General features: G+C 41.8%; 1 long non-coding RNA gene across 1 annotated transcript in view; it reads right to left on the bottom strand.

The window, feature by feature from the left end:
• Nucleotides 1-1,270: 1,270 nt before the first annotated feature.
• The window catches only part of LOC309821258, a 27,510-nt gene continuing 20,606 nt past the window's right edge, over nucleotides 1,271-8,174 (bottom strand). The window contains exons 2-4 of the long non-coding RNA XR_014296580.1: nucleotides 4,838-4,964; nucleotides 3,610-3,787; nucleotides 1,271-3,204 (exon numbers count right to left, since the gene is read on the bottom strand). This is a non-coding gene — a long non-coding RNA (uncharacterized lncRNA). The remainder of the gene's footprint in view (nucleotides 3,205-3,609; nucleotides 3,788-4,837; nucleotides 4,965-8,174) is intronic.

The following is an 8,174-nucleotide window of genomic DNA, read 5'->3' as shown; positions in this document are numbered from 1 at the left end:
ATCCTGATTACATCTGCAAAGACCTTATTCCAAATCAGGTTGTGTCAGTGATTCCAGGTGGACATGAAATCGGTGGTGGGGCAGGGGAGGACACACTACTTAAGTCAGTATGTGTGTATGTATTTTATGTGGGGGGCTGTGCCATGTGGCACGAGGGATCTTAGTTCCCTGAGCAGGGATTGAGCCCGTGCCCCTTGCATTGGGAGCGTGAAGTCTTAACCACTGGACCAGCAGGGAAGTCCTACACATTTGTATATATTTTAATAATCCATTTAGGTATTAACTTCCAGTGTTATCTGAAATAGTTAAACTTCTGCTATAATATTCCCTGGAATAAATGAATGAATGAAACTTCCATCTCCATATCCCTCTCACCCCCACTGTGCTACATTTCTTGGTACTACTGTGAAAGGTCAATGAAATCTAAAGGTAGATATGTTTCTGCTGAATTGTTGTTTCACTGAGGGTAAGGCTGGGAGGTATGTTTCCCAGGATCCCCGCCTTTACGATTCCAGGTTACAATTCACCAACAGCTTAACTCATATGAGATTTGGAAGGCACCAGTGAAGAAATCATTCCTCCCAGGGTTTGGAACCACCATATACAGACAGACCAGTGCACAGGGGCTTGTGGGGCAACCAGGTAGGAGCTCGTGATCACCAGCCAGGTCAATCAAGTAAGTAATCAAACCAGATGCCAACTTTTTCTCTTCCATTTTCTAGGGGTCCTGGCTTCCACACGTAACCTCTATAAACCCCCATCATGGATCAGATTCTGTAGCCAGAAATCCACAGGGTTGGGTTCATCAAACATGTCTGATTGGGACTGTTCCACATGGGCAGAGCCAGAAGTCAAAAAACGGTGCTGGAACTCAGGCTCACCAGGTTGCCATGCATCTCTGTCTCCTGATGGTACAGAAGACCTGAGAATCATGGTTTCCACACTTCTGCTTTCCAGACCTCATGCTTCTTCCTCATCTTAAGAACTTTAACTCAGAACCACTAACAGAAGGACTCTGGATATACAGTTTCCCACCTTACCCAAGCTGACAACACAATTCAGTAGAACCGTCTGGACAGGAGCTTTCATCTTCATGCCAGCAAGTTGCACTTCTTAACTCAATTATCATGTCTGATTTCCAACCAAGATCATGGACATGAACAGAGGCCAAATTACAAACATAATCAGATGAGAATGTTATTTTCCAAGACCTTCCACAATTACTAATTTCTGTGAGAAACAAAGATATGGTATCTGCTAGCAACAAACAACTTGGAAGACACACCTTTCGGTAATGAAGGTGCAAGGGGAGGGTAAATATTGAGTCAGAAAGTTCCAGTATCTGTAACAGTGGACCAGGAAAGACATTTCAACAATACAGACCTCATATCATGATCACATATTAGGAAGATAATGCAAAGTAAGAATCAAAAGCTTTTCACCTAAAAATTATACCAAGTTACACATGAAAAAAAAAACAAAAACTGAAAACCACTTATCACCCCTGGGTTCAAAAGACATCATAATGGGAATTCCCTGGCAGTCCAGTGGTTAGGACTCTGTGCTTCTACTGCAGGGGGCATGCGTTTGATCCCTGGTCAGGGAACTAAGATCCCGCAGGCTGAGCAGGGCAACCAAAAAAAAAGACACTGTAATGGAAATGAGGCAAGCTTTATATGACTGTATGATTATTTAAAGTTGGAGATAACAAAATATAAGTAGTACAGATGAAGTAGACATAGAGAGATAGTTATTATCTTCAGTATTCAGATCAGCAATATGAGCTAGAAATTAATACACTGGGATCCCTATTCAGGATGAGGCACTTACCAAGGCAAAACCATATTTATCTCTGTTAAAAGATTTCTATTGTGCTCTGAGTTTTCATGTACAAAGTAAGTGAAGTGCTGAAGGTTTTCCCACGTTTTCCCTTTCATAAGTTTTTCTCTACAGTGTGCTGCTCACATTACAAGTTTGAAGAGAGAATGAAGTCTCTCCCACGGTCCTTGGATTCAGAGTTTCTCCCCAGCATGTATCCTCATGTGTCCTCGCAGGTTTGTGGGGTACCAGAAGGCTTTCCCACATTGCTGACATTCATAGGGCTTCTCCTCACTGTGCATTCTTACGTGCTTTCGTAAGGACGAGGGCCAACAGAAAGCTTTCCCACACTGTGTACATCTGTAGGCTCTCTCCCCACTGTGCGTTCTCATGTGTCCTCGAAGGGAGGCGTGGCGAGTGAAGGCTTTCCTGCAGTGCTGGCATTCGAAGGGCCTCTCCCCAGTGTGCGTTCTCTCATGCTCCCGGAGGGATGTGGAACAACTGTAGGCTTTCCCGCATTCCATACATTCATAGGGTTTCACTCCGCTGTGCATTCTAACATGCTTTTTAAAATATCGCTGATGCCTGAAGGCTTTCCCACAGTGCTGACATTCATAGGGTTTCTCTTCGCTGTGTGTTCGTGCGTGTTCTCGAAGGGATGAGGAGCAACTGTAGGCTTTGCCGCATTCCATACATTCATAGGGTTTCATGCCACTGTGTGTTTTCACGTGTCTTCTGAAGTATTTGGGACAACTGAAGGTTTTCCCACATTCCTTACACACGTAAGGTTTCTCTCCAGTGTGCATTGTCACATGTCCTCCCAGGGATGCAGGATATCGGAAGGTTTTCTCACATTCCTTACATTCATAGGGCTTCTCTCCAGTGTGAGTTCTCACATGCCGTGCAAGGTAGGAATAATACATAAAGGATTTCCCACATACTTTACACACATGGATTTTCTGTCGATGGTGACCTCTCTCACGTCCCTTAAAGGATGAGGGACAAGTGAGAGCTTTTCCAGACTTCTTACACTCTAAAGACTGTTTACTACTGCCACTCTTCACATATCTCTTAGATGCTCTCCCAGCATCCTGATGTTTTTCCAGTTTCTCTACAATGTGTGTTTCCCCAGGAGGATTTAGGCACGAGACACAGCTGCAGGCTTCCCCACGTTCTTCACATGGATAAGGTTTGTGTCCAGGGTGAGATCTTTGCTGATTCTTCTGGAAAGAACAATCCCTGAAGGCTTTTCCACACTTAGTGCATTTATAGGGCTGAATTCCAGTCGGATAACCCTTATGCACAGTAAGACGTGTAATCTGGTTCAGGGTTTCTCCACATTGATGACCTTCATTACCTTTGCAGAGATGCTCCACCAAACCATTTCTGTTCAAAATGGGAAGAACAGTATTAGGGATTAATGATTATAACTGATTTCTTCATTAATGATTTATTGATGGTTGTTCATTATTATCTTCACTATGTATTTGCCATTTTCAAGGAATGGGTATGTTGTAGGCACTGTCTGCATTGTGACAACATGTAACAAGCTTAATGCTCTGGCTGAGGGCTCAGACAGAGCCATAACGTTCTGTGTTTCTTACATACAGGGTTTCCTGGTCGTTGTTTCCAACTGAATTATGTTTCAGATACCTCACATTTATGAAAGTATTCTCTTGTGAAAATTTTCTAAGTAAAAAATTGTTTAGCTAGGTTTATACCTTCTCTTTAGTTTCAAGTTAGTCTAACAGTCTGCAGAGATCTGCCTTCCCCTGTAGCTGTGCCACTCACCTGAAATCCCTCTCCTGAGTTTGGTGACCTCGGATGTTATGAAATATCCAGTTTTCTCCAAAAACAGAACAGGAATCATTTCTTGTGCATCTTACTATTTTCTTTTCACTGCATAGTTCATTCTCCAAAATATCCCACTGAGGACTTGATCCACTGGTTTTAACTTGAGGGCAAGAACCTGTAACAGTTGGTAACAAAACTAAACCCCCAGGAAAGAAATGGTGGGATAAAGGAAAGAAAAGAGACCATATGCAGATTTCTTTCCATATACTGACCCAAAAATGTAAACACATTTTATAAGGAAAAATGGACATGGGAACAAAGAAAAACTCTGAGGACCCTTAGCTATTTGGAACTTTGGCCATCGTAAGAAAAATGAGTCAAAGTGGCAGCTTGTTCACTAAGAGATACTTCAAAAAGAATGGAGACTGATGTCGAGATCAGTATTTTCAGAAAAGTAAAGTAGGATGGAACTGGGTAAAATGCACATTCCCAAGTGCTCCCTTTGTAAGAGGAGCTACAGAAAGACTTCCCAAGTGGGCAAGGATGGATGAAAACTCCAAGAGGGAAGCCAGGTTAATGACAAACATCACCTTCTCAAAGACAGAGTCATATTTCTAACAGGTATGTCCAAATATCACTCCCTGATCCAGAACCTTCTCCTCCCGAGACGTGTGCCCTACTGGTGATCGCAGGCACAGAGGCCCTAGACAAAGCCTATCTCCACTGACCCAGCTGCCACTGGGAGATCGGATGGTGTGTGGCTGCTGTCTTGCTCATGGAGAAAAGCTCCTCATGGGGAGGATGAAGGACAACAAGCCATCCATGAGATGGGCCAATTCTCTGGTCCTCAAGTCACTGACAATGGGTAAGTGTGGGTTTAATTGCAGCAAAATTATCATGTCAAATGTATACCGATCACAGTGTAACTTTCACAGGGTGAAAACCATAACGCTGCTCCCACCGCTCTAGGTGACACTGCAGAATATGCTCACATTTATAATATTCGGGACTCTCAGGATTCTAATCAAGAGTGACAAAAAGTCAATCAATACAGTAAACTTTGTTTTCATGGAAAAGCTACCTGACCCTAGGTAGGTTTCATGAAAGGTTGGACTGTGTCTGTCTTTTTTCCAACATGTTCTCATCCTTGTCCCTAATAAGAAAGGACAATTTTAAGAAATATTTGTTCCCTAAAGACTAAGTGCAGGGAGGAAGCCATCCTCACCCACGGAGGCCAGGTTCCTGAAGGTCTCCAGCATCACGTCTCTGTAGAGCTTCCTCTGAGCCAGGTCCAGCAAAGCCCACTCCTCCACGGTGAAGTTCACAGCCACGTCCTCAAAGACCACCGAGTCCTGAAACAGCCACAGGTTCTGTCAGCAAGGCTCCCTCTTCACCCCCGTGTGTGGGAGGATAGGGAGGCCGAAAGTCGGGAACTGGACTCAATTCCTAGAACTCCTGAGCTTACACTCTCTTGTGGGAAATGAACACACACAAGCCAATCAAATGCATTTTACTCAGTGATGCTAAGTGCTGGAAACTGAAGCAAAGTGTAACAGCAATACTTGATAAATACTCACACACACATAATTAGAAAGAATTGTTTTTACTGAAAGAGTATATCCTAAGGTATGATAAAGACTGAAAAATGAAATCATCATTCAGATAACATGGAAATGGATACCTGGCTTGGTCAAAAGTTATTACTACCTTGTCACCTCCAAGAACCGGAAACAGAACGTCAGTGCTGCTGGATCTGAATAATACTTAACTTGAAGGCAAAAGCAGCAGGGAGTCTGGTCTAGCCCCCTCATATCCAACAGAGGCAGAGATACGACCCCCTGCCAAGATGAGATGGACACCAGGGGTATACAGGCAGTCCAGGGCCCAGGGCCTGGCACATCCACTGGGTAAGCAAAGGCCTGGTTCCTCAGGAATCTGTCAAGCCAGTGGAGCCTCTCAAATTAATAACAGAGTCCTCGGAATTCAAGGAACAGGCCCCACAAACAAGAGCTATTGAAGGATCTAATGGTAATGGAGTCAAGTTGACTTTAACAGGGAGAAAAAGAACCTAATTATTATTTTTAGAGAAATATTGGGGACTTGCCAGGTGGCACAGTGGTTAAGAATCTAACTGCCAATGCAGGGCACACGGGTTTGAGCCCTGGTCCCAGAAGATCCCACATGCCGCGGAGCAACTAAGCCCATGCATCACAACTACTGCACCTGTGTGCTACAACTACTGAGCCCACGTGCCTCAGCTACTGAAGCCTGAGTGCTCCAGGTCCCACGTGCCACAAATGCTGAGTCCACATGCTACAACTACTGAAGCCTGTGCACCTAGAGCCCACGCTCTGCAATGAGAAGCCACTGCAATAAGAAGTCCACACACCTCAAAAAAGAGTAGTCCCTGCTCACCACTAGAGAAAGGCTGCCTGCAGCAATGAAGACCCAACACAGCCAAAAATCAATAAAATTTTTTAAAAAAAGAAATATGGGACCACACTGCACTGATGATATAAACAGACAATGACAAAAATAAAAATTAGAGATTTTTTAAAACAACAAATATGGTCTCAAAATCTGAAGGAAAAACAAATCCCCACAATATCAGCTACAAAGAAGGCAAGGTTACTTCAACTAGGGTTGCAACTGGGTTTGCTAATCACACACCTGATGAGAGGCCTGTATCAGAAATATATTTTAAGAACTCATATGACAACAATAAAAAAAATAAAAGATAAGAATATAAAAGACAAATAATACAGTTAAATAATGGGGCAATAAATGTGAATAGACAATTCTCCAAAGAAGATATACAAATGGCCAATAACCATATGAAAAGAGGCTCAATAGCATGAGTAATTGGTGATCCATATACAAAATTGAATTGTGGAGAGACATTTCCCAACCCCTTCTATGAGGCTTGTATTACCCTGATACCAAGACAAGAAAAAGACATCACATGTAAAGAAATCTACAGAGCAGTATTCCATATAAATATAGACAAAAAAATTCCTCAAAAATATCCACAATCCAAATCTAGAGAGATATAAAAAGTACTAAAAACCATCACCAAGAGGGATTTATCCCAGGAATAAAAAGTTTGGTTCAAAGAAACAAAGCATTGGTATCAAATACCTTATTAACAAAGAACAAAAACCATATGATCACCTCAATAGACTCAGGAAAAGTATCTGTTAGAACATCACCTTTTCATGATGTTCTTCTCTAAGTGGAAAAGACCACAACTAGATATATAAAAACCAAAAGGAAAAGTTGCACTGGTAAAGTCAAAGATAAAGTAAAGGTAGTAGATCAACCACTTACAAACCTAGTAGGAAAGTTAAAAGACAAAACTAGTAAATTTATCTACATCCATAATAAGTAGTTAAAGAATACAGAAAACAACATATGTAAAATATGATACAAAAAAATATTAAAGGACTTCCCTGGGGATGCAGTGGTTAACAATCCACCTGCCAATGCAGGGGACACGGGTTCATGCCCTGGTACTGGAAGATCCCACATGCTACAGAGCAACTAAGCCAGTGCACCACAACTACTGAGCCTGTGCTCTAGAGCCTGCGAGTGACAACTACTGAAGCCCACGTGCCTAGAGCCTGTGCTCTGAAACAAGAGAAGCCACCGCAATGAGAAGCCTGTGCACCGCAATGAAGACCCAATGCAATCAAAAATAAATAAATAAATAAAGTTAAAAAAATTAAACACAAGTGGGAGGACTAAAAATGCAGGGCTGTTAGAACTTAAGGTAATCATGTATATAGAAAGGTTGCTATGTATAAACTTCATGGTAACCACAAACTAAAAATCTATAATAGATACACACAAAAGAGAAAGTAATCCAGACATAACACTAAAGATAGTCATAAAATCACAAGAGAGCAAAGAAGAATAAAGGACAAAAAAAAAAAAAGCTATAAAAACAACCAGAAAGCAATTAACAAAATGGCAATAAGTACATACCTATCCATAATCACTTTAAGTAAATGGACTAAATGCTCCAATCAAAAGACGTAGAGTGGATCCACCACAGGGCAGACAGCAGAAGCAAGAAGAACTATAATCCTGCAGTCTTTGGAATGAAAACCACTTTCACAGAAAGAATGACAAAATGAAAAGGCCGAGGACTATGTACCAGAGGAAGGAACAAGATAAAAGCCCAGAAAAACAAGTAAATGAAGTGGAGATAGGCAACCTTCCAGAAAAAGAATTCAGAATGATAGTGAAGATGATCCAGGACCTCAGAAAAAGAATGGAGGCATAGATTGAGAAGATACAAGAAATGTTTAACAAAGACCTAGAAGAATTAAAGAACAAACAAACAGAGATGAACAATACAATAACTGAAATGAAAAATACACTAGAACGAATCAATAGCAGAATAACCAAGGCAGAAGAATGGATAAGTGACCTGGAAGACAGAATGATGGAATCACTACTGAGGAACAGATTAAAGAAAAGAGAAATGAAGACAGCCAGAAACCTCTAGGACAACATTAAATGCACCAACATTCACATTAAAGGGGTCCCAGGAGGAAAAG

This window comes from Grampus griseus (genome assembly GCF_964374135.1).
Source record: "Grampus griseus genome assembly, chromosome: 3".
Lineage (NCBI taxonomy): Eukaryota > Metazoa > Chordata > Mammalia > Artiodactyla > Delphinidae > Grampus > Grampus griseus.
This window is presented reverse-complemented; position numbering and strand designations above follow the sequence as displayed.